Source organism: Hemitrygon akajei, chromosome 18 (genome assembly GCF_048418815.1).
Source record: "Hemitrygon akajei chromosome 18, sHemAka1.3, whole genome shotgun sequence".
Classification (NCBI taxonomy): domain Eukaryota; kingdom Metazoa; phylum Chordata; class Chondrichthyes; order Myliobatiformes; family Dasyatidae; genus Hemitrygon; species Hemitrygon akajei.
Window position 1 is genome coordinate 7,237,858 of NC_133141.1, and position 13,972 is coordinate 7,251,829.

The following is a 13,972-nucleotide window of genomic DNA, read 5'->3' on the forward strand; positions in this document are numbered from 1 at the left end:
ATCTCGCAGCTCAGCCCACATCAATGGCTCTAATGGGTCGCCACAGCAGTGTAGTGGTTATTACAGCTCAGGGTGTCGGAGTCTGAAGTTCAATTCCAGTGCTGTCTGTAAGGAGTCTGTATGTCTTTCCCATGAGTGCATGGGGTTCCTCCCATATTCCAAAACCATATCGGTTAGTAGGTTCATTGGTCATTGTGAATTGTCCTGTGATTAGCTAAAATTAAATAGGTGGGTTACTGGGCAGTGTGGCCTGTTCTGCACTGAGTCTCTAAATAGAAATAAAATAAATAAACTGGTTCCCATGTTACGATTTTACCTAAATAATTAAATAAGAGAATTTAAGAGAAATTGGACAAAACCTGATTGTTTTCTCTTGAGTATCAGGAGCTCAGAGAAAACCTGATAGAAATCTGCAAAATTATGTGTGGCATAGACATAGCTGGTAATCAGAGAGTGAAGGTGAAAGTGTTGAAAATATCAAATAGCAAGGTGAGGTGATAATACCAAATACTCGAAGGCACAGCGTTAAGGTGCGAGGGAGGAGTTTGAATGGAGTTATGAGGTAGATTTTATTACAGAGAGAGTGGTAGGTGGTGGAAGAAGATACAACGGTATTTAGACAGGCACATGAACAAACAGGGAACGGAGGCACAGAGACCTGCAGGCAGAAGGAATTATTTTGATTGGTATCTTGTTCGACACAGGCATTGTGGGCTGAAAGGCCTGTTCCTGTGCTGTATGTTCTATGTTTACATTCTCTGGAGCTCCCAAGCACTTTGAAGATTATGAATAATTTATTTATTCATTTTATTTAGCGATACAGCACTGAGTAGGCATTTCCATCTCTTCAAGCCATTCCACCCCAGTAACTCCCAACAAACCCGATTAACCCTAACCTGTTCATGGAACAGTTTACAATGACCCACTAACCAGCCGTCGTGGGAGCAAACCGAAGCACTCGCAGAAAACCCACACATTCCCCGGGGAGGATGTCCAGACTCTTTACAGAGGGTGCCAAGACTGAATACCGAACTCCAACGCCATTTCTGACCTATCCTGGCAGTTACTGACCTATCCTGGCAAGCATAACTTTCAGATCAGGTTGCATCTGTAGAGAGAGTAACAGAATTAACACTTCAGTCAGCCTGAGGCTCGACCTGCTCAGTTTTTTCTATATTTTCTGCTTTTATTTCAGATTTCCAACATGTGCAGGCTTTCTTTGATTTGCAGCCAAATGTCCAGAACTTGAAGCTGAAGCTGGTGACAAAGGTCTGTCTGCTTTTTGTAGTATTGATTGAGAGTTAACTGTAGGTTTGAAGAACACCACACTTTTCAGTGCCTTGGTGTCATTATAATTATTAAAGAGACCAGAAGTAATCTCAAATTAATACCTGAATGACAGCAATGAGAACTTTTATCTGATGTGTAGCGTATTTAATATTTCAGTAATATTTAAGTAATATTGTAAATATTTGTTTGATTAAGCATTCTATGTTGTTTACATATTTCTTTATGGTTATGAGTAAAAGTATGTGAATGGCATACGTCATTACACCACCACGTCTTGAGTCTGGTTTGAGGTGTAAAACGTACCTGTATGGGAGAGAGTTTATCCTCGTTACTGGTCTTCAACCACTAGTGTCCATTTTCAATTCACAGATAGTGTTCCACTAACAGCAGCAGCACAAGTGCAGAGAGGAGCTCCATTTCTTGGAGGACATAATGGGATGGGTCAGCAGGTCAAGTAGCTTGCCACGCACTGTTCAGGATGCCAATACATCCTGAAGAAAGGTGTCCAGAGCTGTCAGTATCATCTGAAATGGCTAACACAAGAGGGCACAGGTTTAAGGTGCTGGGGAGTAGGTACCGAGGAGATGTCAGGGGTAAGTTTTTTCACGCAGACAGTGGTGAGTGTGTGGAATAGGCTGCCAGCAACGGTGGTGGAGGCGGATACGATAGGGTCTTTTAAGAGACTCCTGGATAGGTACATGGAGCTTAGAAAAATAAAGAGCTATGGGTAACCCTGAGGTAATTTCTAAAGTAAGTACATGTTCGGCATAACATTGTGGGCCGAAGGGCCTATATTGTGTTGTAGGTTTTCTATATTTCTATATTCTATGTTTCTAAGTAAAATAAATTGATCAACGACAAAGCCTTGTTGAGCCAAATAGCCCCTTCCTTGTTGTTAAGTATAGTTTACAACACATGCTGGTGATAGTAAACTTGATTCTGATTTTGAGTACCTTTCATAAGGCAAAATATCATAAGGTGCTTCTTGGAAACACTGTCAAATGAACATTGAGATCAAGCCAACTGAGATATGGTGTCACACTGGGTAGTTTTCACATTAAAGATGTAAACTGAGCAGAATGTTTTAGATAGAGAGTTCCTGAGCTTGGGGCATTGGCAGTTGAAGGCATGGACACCAGTCGTGGAGTGACTGGATTCAGGGATAACCAGGAGACCAGAAATTGATGATTACAGATATCTCAGAGATCTCAAGGAATGGAGGAAGTAAAAGAGGGGAGGGTGATGTCCTGGACGAATACATAAGCAATTTAGAATTAAGAATTTAGATTTGAGGCATTGCTTTACTGCAGCTGATAGACAGCACTTTCAGGGTTTTTGAGACTGTGTGCTCAAGTCCTGAAGCAGGCTTTGAACTCTGGGTACTTTGTAGCCTGCTACCCAAGATCCACAACCTTCTGCAGCTTCTTTCAGTCCTGTGCAGTAGCCCCCCACCACCCCATACCAGACAGAATGCTCTCCACAGTACATCTATAGAAGTTTTTGAGTGTATTTGTTGACATACCAAATCCCTTCAAACTCCTAATAAAATATAGCCGCTGTCCTGCCTTCTTTATAACTACATCAATATGCTGGGACCAGGATAGATCCTCAGAGTTCTTGACACCCAGAAAACTGCTCATTCTCTCTACTTCTGATCCGTCTATGAGGATTGGTATGTGTTCCTTCATCTTACCCTTCCTGAAGTCCACAATCAGCTCTTTCATCTTACTGACGTTGAGTGCCAGGTTGTTGCTGCTACGCCACTCCACTAGTTGGTATATCTCACTCCTGTACGCCCTCTCGTCACCACCTGAGATTCTACCAACAATGGTTGTATCGTCAGCAAATTTATAGATGGTATTTGAGCTATGCCAAGCCACACAATCATGTGCATATAGAGAGTAGAGCAGTGGGCTAAGCACACACCCCTGAGGTACACTAGTGTTGATCGTCAGCAAGGAGGAGATCTTATCACCAATCCACACAGATTGTGGTCTTCTGGTTAGGAAGTCAAGGATCCAATTGCAGAAGGAGGTACAGAGGCCCAGGTTCTGCAACTTCCCAATCAGGATTGTGGGAATGATGGTATTAAATAAGAAGGTCAACTGGGAAAATTAACTAAAAAACAGGTCAGGAGAGAAACAATGGCAGATATTTAAAGAGCTCGTCTGTAGCACTCAGCAGAAATTTATTGCATTTAGAAAGAAGATTTCCATGGGAAAGAAGCACAATCTGTGGTTAACAAAAGAGGTATGGATAATATTAAATTGTAAAGCAAAGCATATAAAATGGCAAGGGGTGGTAGGCCAGGAGACTGGGAGATTTTCAGAATCCAACAGGGCAAAACTAAAATTCTCATAGCAAGGAAGAAAATTGATTTTGACAGAAATGTGTGTAATATCAGAACGAGCAGCAAGGGTTTTTTTAAAAATGGATATATAAAGAGAAACAAAACAACTAAGGTGGATGTGAGACCTTTAGAAAATAAGACTGCCGAATTAATAGCAGGGAACAAAGAACTACCAGATATCTGTGGAATTCGTTGCCACAGGCAGCTTTGGAGGCCAAGTCATTGGGTATATTTAAGGCAGGGGTTGATAGATTCTTGATTAGTCAGGGCATAAAGAGATATGAGCAGAAGGCAGGAAATTGGGGCTGAGAGGGAAATGGATCAGCCATGATGAAATGGCAGAGCAGACTTGATGGACCAAAATTGTCTAATTCTGCTCCTATGTCTTATGGTCTTACATGATAAAATCATTTTTTGCATCAGACTTCACCTTGAGAACACTGCAAATATCCCTAAGATAACAGAAGATCTAACTTCAAATAATAGTGTGTAACTTCTAAAAATTCCAATCACAAGGAATAAACTCACAGGGTGAAAGGTGAACAAATCACTAAGATCTGTTGCCTGTACCCAAGGGTGCAGAGATAATGGCTCCATTGTTGATTTTCTTTCACAAAATTTGCTAAATTCTAGAAGGGTTCCAGAAGATTGGAAACCAGCCAGTCTGTCTTCCTCCCTTGTTCAAAAAGTGAGTAAGACAGAAGGTTCAAAAGTTCAAAGGTCAAAGTAAACTTATTATCGAAGTACATATATCACCATCTACAACCCTGAGATTAATTTTCTTGTGGGCATTCACAGTAAGTACAAGAAAAACAATAGAATTAGTGAAAGACCACTCATGACAGACGGACAAACAACCAATGTTCAGCAGTGAGAAGGGATCATGGCCTTGGATGGTGGGGCCCTTGATGATGGATGCTGCTTTCCTGTGTCAGTGCTTCATATAGATATGCTCTATGATTTGGAGAGCTTCATCCGTGATGGACTAGACTGTATTCATTATTTTTTGTATGCTCTTCCATTCAAGGGCATTAGTGTTTCCATATCAAGCCACGATCCAACGAGTCAATACATCTCCACCACACATCTATTGAAGGCAGGGAACTATAGACCAGTTGACTTAATATCTATTATTGGCAAGATACCAGAGTTAATAATCACAGAGCAAATCCACTAATCATTAAGGAAAGCTGAATAGAATTAAAACCAGTCAAATTCTTGTTGTGCCTCTAGACGGCAGCATCGAACATTAAGGGCCTTCACCTTGGTATCATCAGGGAGGAGGAACAGGAGCCTGAAAACACTCACTCAACATTTTAAGAACAGCTTCGTCCTCTCTGCCATCATATTTCTGTATGGTCCATGAACACTACCCTGCTATTTGTCTTTTGCACTATTTATTTAGTTTTTAACCTCCAATAATTTTTATGTCTTGCACTGTACTGCTGCTGCAAAACAACAAACTTCATGACATATGCCAGTGATAATAAACCTGATTTGGATGTGTCATGGAGAGTATACAGAGTGGAACCTGTAGATTCGGTGTATTTGAATTTCTAAAAGGCATTGACAAGGTGCCTTGTCAATGGAGGAAAGGTATTGGAAGAAGTGAGTAAGCATAGAATGAAGATCAGCTGTCACATAGAAAACAGGTTGAACTAAGTGGGTCATTTTCCACCTGGAGGGACGTAACTGGTGGAGTGCCCCAGGGATCGGATTTGGCCTTCAACTGTTTACTATTTACATTGATGACCTGCTAGAGAGAGCAAAGTATAAGGTTTCCAAGTTAGCTGATAATACAAAAATAGGTCAAAGGACATGTTGTGATGAGGACATAGAGTTCCTGCAACAGATTATAAATAGCTTGAGTAATCTGGTGAAAACTTGGTAAGTGGAAAAATGGAGTTTAACGTGGGGAAGTGTGAGGTCTTATACTTTGGGAAGGGGGAACAAAAGAGGGCAGTGACTGCAGAAGGATTTAAAGATAAAGGTGAGCTTTAATCATTAAATGTACATCAAAAAATTGAAACAGTGAAATGTGTCATTTGCATTGAGGACGTGCTGGGGGCAGACCACGTGTCACCATGCTTCTGCCAGCAACATAAGATGCCTAAATTATGGTTTATGATATAGGCAGTCCAGTGCATGATTCCCAAAAAGTTAGCAAGCAGAACCGACAAATAAATAAGAGGGTAAATGGCATGTTGGCCTTTATTGCAAAGTGGTTAGAATATAAGAGCAGTGAGGTTTTTTACAGTTGTACGGGGTGTTGGTAAACCACACCTGGAATGCCGTGAACACAGTTTTGTTCCCCTAACTTAGGAAAAGGAGGTGTAAGGTGTTCCTTCCCTCCACTAGCCTGCAGGTCACCCTTGGGCAACGTGTAGTACCTGCTTAGCCCCTCAGTCAGGGTAATATGAAACCATGGGAGCAGGTGGTGGATGGTTGTATGAGCGGCTGATGCACATCACAAGTCCTGGTTAGGACTTGTCCAGGCAGACAATCTCTGAAGTGTGTTGATAATGGCTGTAGTCACCTGTCTTGTAAAGACACTGTCCAGTAGAAGGCAATAGCAATCCACTTCTGTAGAAAAATTTGCCAAGAACAATCATAGTCATAGATAGACCATGATCTAATGTCATATGACATGGTACATACTGTTGATGATGATAAACTGAGGAAAAATGATAGTAACTTTGAAGGCAGTCTAACCAAGATTCACCAGGCTAATTCTTTGAATGAGATGGCTTCCTATCATGAGAGGCTGGACAGCTGGGTCTGTATTGCCTGGAGTTTAGAAAATTGTGGGGATGACTTTATTAAAATATATCATATCGTAAGGACTTGATAGGGGAAATACTAAGATAAGACCATAAGACATAGGAGCAGAATTAGGCCATTTGGCCCAACAAGTCTGCTCTGCCATTTAATCATGGCTGATCCTTTTCTCCCTTCTCAACCCCAGTTCCTGGCCTTCTCCCTGTAACCTTTGATGCCTTGTCCAATCAAGACCTATCAATCTCTACCTTAAATACACCCAACAACCTGACCTCTACAGCTGCCTGTAGATAGATAGATAGATAGATAGATACTTTATTCATCCCCATGGGGAAATTCAACTTTTTTCCAATGTCCCATACACTTGTTGTAGCAAAACTAATTACATACAATATTTAACTCAGTAAAAAAATATGATATGCATCTAAATCACTATCTCAAAAAGCATTAATAATAGCTTTTAAAAAGTTCTTAAGTCCTGGCGGTAGAATTGTAAAGCCTAATGGCATTGGGGAGTATTGACCTCTTCATCCTGTCTGAGGAGCATTGCATTGATAGTAACCTGTCGCTGAAACTGCTTCTCTGTCTCTGGATGGTGCTATGTAGAGGATGTTCAGAGTTATCCATAATTGACCGTAGCCTACTCAGCGCCCTTCGCTCAGCTACCGATGTTAAACTCTCCAGTACTTTGCCCACGACAGAGCCCGCCTTCCTTACCAGCTTATTAAGACGTGAGGCGTCCCTCTTCTTAATGCTTCCTCCCCAACACGCCACCACAAAGAAGAGGGCGCTCTCCACAACTGACCTATAGAACATCTTCAGCATCTCACTACAGACATTGAATGACGCCAACCTTCTTAGGAAGTACATTCGACTCTGTGCCTTCCTGCACAAGGCATCTGTGTTGGCAGTCCAGTCTAGCTTCTCGTCTAACTGTACTCCCAGATACTTGTAATAAATACAATAAATAGTAATAAATCCCACAGATTCACCATCTTCTGCCTAAAGAAATTTCTTGGCATCTCTATTTTAAAAGGACGCCCCTCTATCCTGAGGTTGTGCCCTCTTGTCCTAGACTCCCCCACCATGGAGAACTCCTTTCCACATCTATTCTGTCTAGGCCTTTCAATATTTCAGAGGTTTCAATGAGATCACTCCTCATCCTTCTGAATTCCAGTGAGTACAGACCCAGTACTATCAAACATTCCTCATATGATAACCCTTTCATTCCTGGAATCATCATTGTGAACTTGCTCTGAAACCTCTCCAACACCAGCACATCATTTCTCAGATGAGGAGCCCAGAACTGTTCACAATACTCAAGGTGAGGCCTCACCAGTGCCTTATAAAGCCTCAGCATCACATCCCTGCTCTTGTATTCTAGACCTCTTCAAAAGAATGCTAACATTGGATTTGCCTTCCTCACCACCCACTCTACCTGTAAGTTAACCTTTAGGGTGTTCTGCACAAGGACTCCCAAGCTAGTAACTTTCCTGTAACACAATGGGCTCTTAACTTGATAAGCAGCCTCACATATGGCATCTTGTCAAAGGCCTTCTGAAAGTCCAAATGTACAACATTCACTGCATTCCCGTTATCTATCCTACTTGTAATCTCCTCAAAGAATTCCAACAGGTTCATCAGGCAAGATTTTCCCTTAAGGAAACTATGCTGACTTTATCTTACCTTGTCCCATGTCACCAAGTACTCCACCACCTCGTCCTTAACAATTGAAATGTTTTTTGCTGGTGGGAGAACAATGGACAAGAGACACAACTAAAAAATAAATCACTTAAAGCAGCATAGAAATTTCTCCTCTCAGAGGGTGGTAAGTCTCTGGAATTCTCTGCCCCGGGGGACTTGGAGGCCTAAGCATTAGGTATATTTAAGATATATTAGGTATATTTAAGATGGGGATGAGTAAACTGAGGATGGATAAAAGATCGAGGAATTGAGGGTTGTGGGGAACAGGCAAAGGAATATCTGTGCACCACAGTTCTTGAGGAGACAGATTGCACAGTGGGAGAGAGAGAGTTCAAAAGAAGCCAGAGGGGTCAGTCGGAACATTCTGTACACCACAGTTCCCAAGGAGACGTTGGATTACATAGCAGAAGAGAGAGTTCAAAAGAAGTGACATTCTAAGTGCCACAGTTCCTGAGAAGATGTTGGATTGTGCATAATTGGGCATTTTGGTAAGGGCCAATATGAAGAAGTTACATTTAATCGGAGAGGCCATTCTGTGAGTAGGCCAGTGTTGGAGTGGGGAGCTCAGGCTTTGGCTCATAGAGGCTTCCACAAGGAGACATGGAGGGTGTAGGCAGATTTTTTCATTTAATTTTTCTTTCTATCTTTCTTATTGCAGAGTTAGAGCAGCGGGGATACCAGGCAGGATAATGGAATGCTCCTCTTGTGGAATGTGGGAAGGAAGGGAGACCTCCAGTGTCAATGGCACCTACACCGGCAAGAAGTGCATCCAGCTGTAGCTTCTTTCAGTCCATGTTAAGGAATTAGATTTGGAACTGGATGAACTTTGGATCATTCAACAGGACATACAGGCAGGTAGTTACACCCACGGTGCAGGATATAGGTATCATGGTGACTGTCATGAGGGGGAAATGGGATAGGCAGCCAGTGCAGAGTGGCCATTCCCCTCAATGGCTTTGGATACTGTTGGGGGCAATGACTCACAGACGAAAGCCACAGCGGTCAGGTCTTTGGCACTGAGTTTGGCTCTATGGCTCAAAAGGGGAGGGGGAGAGGAGTGCAGTAGGTATAGGGATTCCATAGTTGGAGGAGCAGGCACAAGTTCTGTGGACATGAAAGAGATATCCAGATGATGTGTTGCCACCCAGGTGCAAGGGTCAGGGGTGTCTCAGATTAGGTCCACAGCTTTCTAAAGGGGGAGAGTGAGCAGCAGGGAGTTGTGGTGCATATTGGTACCAAGACATAGGTGGGAAAAGAAAGGAGGTCCTGAAGAGACAATACAGGGAGTAGGTTGAAAATCAGGATCTCCAGGGTAGATATCTCTGGATTGCTGCTTGTGCCACATGCCAGTGAGGGTAAGAATTGGGTGAATGATGCATGGCTGAGGAGCTGATGGGTGCTTTAGATTTCTGGATCTTTGGAATCTCTTCAGGTATGAAGGTAAAAGGATGGGTTGCACCTGAATATGAGGGGGACCAATATCCTGGTTTGTTAGAGCTGTTTAGAAGGGTTTAAGCTAATCTGGCAGGGGGATGGGAATCAGAGCCACAAGGCTGAGGATGGACAAGTTGGTATACAAGTTGATGCAGTGTGTAGTGAGACTGTGAGGAAGGACAGGCAGGTGACGGCAAAATTGCAGTCAGTGGGATGAGTTGAAGTGTAACGTAGGGACAAAATCAAAATGGGTGATGAATTCAGGACTGAAGGTGTTATATTTGAATGCACACAGTATACGGAATAAGATAGATGATCTTGTCGTGCAGTTAGATAGGCCGGTGTGACATTGTGGGCATCACTGAGTTATCCAAGGATACACATTGTATCAAAAGGACAGGCAGAGTGGGTGGGGTGGCTCCATTGTTAAAAAATGAAAAAAAAAGGTGACATGGGCAGGATCTCATGCAGGATCCGAACAGTAGCCAGCATGCGGGAAAATTACAACGGCAGAGAGAAAAGGCATGTTAAAAGGACATGTTATGATAGTCATGGGGGATTTCAATATGCAGGTAGATTAGGAAAATCAGGTGCTGCATCCCAAGAGACGGAATTTGTAGAATGCCTACACGATGGCATTTTAAACCAGCTTGAAAGCACAGCTGAGCCCATGAGGGGAAAGCCAATTCTGGGTTGGGTATTGTGTAATGAAATCAGATTTGATTAGTGACTATAATATGATAGAATTTACCCTGCAGTTTGAGAGGGAGAAGGTATTACTGTGGAGTACAGGGAATTATAGAGGCATGAAAGAAGAACTAGCCAAAGTTGATTGGAAGGGGATGCCAGCAGAGATGATGGCAGAACAGCAATGGCTGGAGTTTCTGGGAGAAATTCAGAAGGCGCAGGATTGATACATTCCAAAGATGAAGAACTACACTAAATGGAGGATGGCTGACAAGGGAAGTCAAAGACAACATAAAAGCAAAAGAGAGGGCAGGTAATGGAACAAATTTAGTGGTCAGTTAGAGAATTGGGAAGCTTTTAAAACCAACAGAAGGCAACTAAAAAGTCATAATGAGTGAAAAGATGAAATATGAAGGTAAGCTAGCCAATATTATAAAAGAAAATACCAAAAGTTTTTTTTCAGATATATAAAGAGTAAAAGAGAGGTGAGAGTGGATATTGGACCGCTGGAAAATGGTGCTGGAGAGGTAATAATGGGGGACAAAGAAATGGTCGATAAACTTAATAAGTACTTTGCATCAGTCTTCACTGTAGACACTAGCAATATGCCAGAAATTCAAGAGTGTTAGGGAGCAGAAGTGATTGTGGTTGCTATGACTAAGGAGAAGGTGCTTGGGAAGCTGAAAGGTCTGAAGGTGGATAAGTCATCTGGACCAGATGGACTACACCCCACGGTTCTGAAAGAGGTGGCTGAAGAGATTGCAGAGGCATTAGTAATGATCTTTCAAGAATCACTAGTTTCTGGAATGGTTCTAAAGGACTTGAAAATTGCAAATGTCACTATTATTTAAGAAGGGAGGGAGGCAGAGGAAAAGAAATTATAGGCCAGCTAGCCTGACCTCAGTGGTTGGGGAGATGTTGGACTCGATCATTATGGATGATGTCTCAGGGTACTTGGAGGCACATGATAAAGTAAGCCAAGGTTAGCATGATTTCCTTAAGGAAAACTATTACCTGAGAAATCTGTTAGAATTCTTTGAGGAAGTAACTGGCAGGATAGACAAAGGAGAGTCAGTGGATGTTGTGTACTTGGATTTTCAGAAGGCCTTTGACAAGGTGCCGACAATGAGGCTGCTTAACAAGATGAGAGCCCATGGTATTACAGGGGAGATTCTAGCATGGATAAAGCATGGCTGTTTGGCAGGAGGCAAAAACTGGGAATAGAGGGGGCCTTTTCTGGTTGGTTGCTGGTTACTAGTGGTGAGCCACAGGAGTTTGTGTTGGGACTGCTCCTTTTTAGGTTATATGTCAATGATTTGGATGATAGAATTGATAACCTTGTGGCCAAATTTACAGATGACATGAAGATAGGTGGAGGAGCAGGCAGCGTTGAGGAAGCAGGATGACTGCAGAAGGACTTAGACAGAATGGGAGAATGGGCAGAGAAATGGCAGATGGAATTTCAGTGTCGGGAAATGGACTTTGATAGAATGATTGAAGGCATGGACTATTTTCTAAATGGGGAGAAAATTCAAAAATCAAAGATGCAAAGGGACTTGGTACTCCTTGTGCAGGATTTCCTAAAGGTTAACTTGCAGAGTGAGTTTGTGGTGAGGAAGGCATGTTAGCATTCATTTCAAAAGGACTAAAATATCAAAACAAGGATGTAATGCTGAGGCTTTATAAGGCACTGAGCAAACTGCAGTTGGAATATTGTGTGCAGTTTTGGACCCCTTATCTCAGAAAAGATTGGAGCGGGTCCAGAGGAGGTTGATGAGAATGATTCCAGGAATGAAAGGGCTAGCTTATAGGAATGTTTGATGGCTCTGGGTCTGTGCTCGCTGGAATTTAGAAGAATGAGGGGGATCTCATTGAAATCTATCAAATATTGAAAGGCTTACTTTAGATAGAGCAGATGTTGGGAGGATGTTTCCTATAATGGGGGAGTCTAAGACCAGTGGACACAGTCTCAGATGGAGGAACGTCCATTTAGAACAGAGATGAGGAAGAGTTTCTGTAGCCAGAGGATAGTGGAGCTGTGCAATTCCTTGCCACAGATGGCTGTGGAGGCTAAATCATTGAGTATATTTAAAGCAGAGGTTGATAGGTTCTTGATTAGTAAGGGCATCAAAGGTTATGGGGAGAAGGCAGGAGAATGTGTTTGAGAGTGATAATCAATCAGCCATGATGGAATGGCAGAGCAGATGATGTGCTGGATGGCCTAATTTTGCTCCTAAGTTTTATGGTCTTATGGTCTAAGTGGAGTTGAAGGCGGCATGAATCAGCCATGATGATACTGAATAGCACAGCAGGTTTGGCCTAATCCTGCTCCTCTTTTCCTGTGCCTTTGAGTAATGCTGCGTTCCTCAGAGAAAGACATTTTTCTTTAAGTGAATGAATGTTGCAGAAAATTCCTACCATTTGATCAGCAGGTATGCAGCCTCAGGGTTGCTCTCTCAGTCTGTTTATCACCACACTGTGTGATGAAAGATCAGACTGGCCTTGTTCTGACTGGAGAGGAATTTGTCTTTATTTTGGCAATTAAAAGCATCAGCTCTTGAGGATCCTTCACCATGTTAGGTCTATGTTAAGTTTTCAAGTCAGCCCACACTGGCTACATGGGCTCAGGATGTTAGTGCGGAGGAGATTCCTTAACTCATTCAGTCAGTCCTAACCAGAAATATGAAAATATCAGACTATTCAGGGCTAAGTATTTGACCCAGATCCTGGGCTCTCTGGATTTTTGGCTAATATTCAATAAATTTTATCTTAGAATTGCTTAAAATGAAATTGCAACTCAATGCAGGGCAGAGATGCGAACACCAGATGCAGACAGGGTTGTCGAGGCAGAGGGATAGCCACAGCACCGGGTGCAGGCTCAGTATGATGACCTTACACCTAGCAAAGGGCCAAGAACTATAGGAGACACCACACCTGGTGGAAAGTCGCAGCATTAGAGACAATCTCCAGATGAGGCTACAGCACCTGGACTTGCACAATACTTGTCCAGGTATCGTGTCAGGTACATCCCACACAGTTACCTTGCTGAGACAGAGAGCTAGAACTATATTCAACACAAAATCATAACATATATTCAACAAAATAAACATATCTGTAGATGGGATTTGCATTAACCTGGACAAGATTGATGTTCAAAGGTAAAAGTTCAAAGTAAATTTATTATCCAAATACATACATGTCTCCATATGCAACCCTAAGATTCATTTTCTTGTGGGCATACTCAATAAATCCATAGAATAGTAACCAAAACAGAATCAATGAAAGACTGCATCAATTTGGATGTTTAACCAGTGTGCGAAAGACAACAAACTGCAAACACAAAAGGAAAGAAATAATAATAAATAAATAAGCAATAACTATGAAGAACATGAGACGAAGAGGCCTTGAAAGTGAGTTCATTCCAGTGATGGGGCAAGTGAAGTTGAATGGTGTTGCTCCCTCTGGTTCAAAACCTGATGGTTGAGGGATAATAACCGTTCCTGAACCAGGTGGTGTGAGACCTGAAGCTCCTGTACCTTCTTCCTGATGGCAGCAACAAGATAAGAGCATATCCTGGATGGTGGGGGTCCCTGATGATGGATGCTGCTTTCCTGTGACAGCATTTCCATATGATGCCAAAGACACTTGCAAGTTGGGGGGGGTGGGGTGGGGTGTCACACTGCACAGGATCGAAATAAGCTACAGAGACTTGTAAACTTAGTTAGCTCC

The 13,972-nt window shown here is 42.4% G+C and overlaps 1 long non-coding RNA gene across 1 annotated transcript in view; it reads left to right on the forward strand.

The window, feature by feature from the left end:
- Positions 1 to 1,149: 1,149 nt before the first annotated feature.
- LOC140741555 (uncharacterized) overlaps positions 1,150 to 13,972 on the forward strand; it is a 59,890-nt gene continuing 47,067 nt past the window's right edge. Inside the window, exon 1 of the long non-coding RNA XR_012102081.1 lies at positions 1,150 to 1,269. This is a non-coding gene — a long non-coding RNA (uncharacterized lncRNA). The remainder of the gene's footprint in view (positions 1,270 to 13,972) is intronic.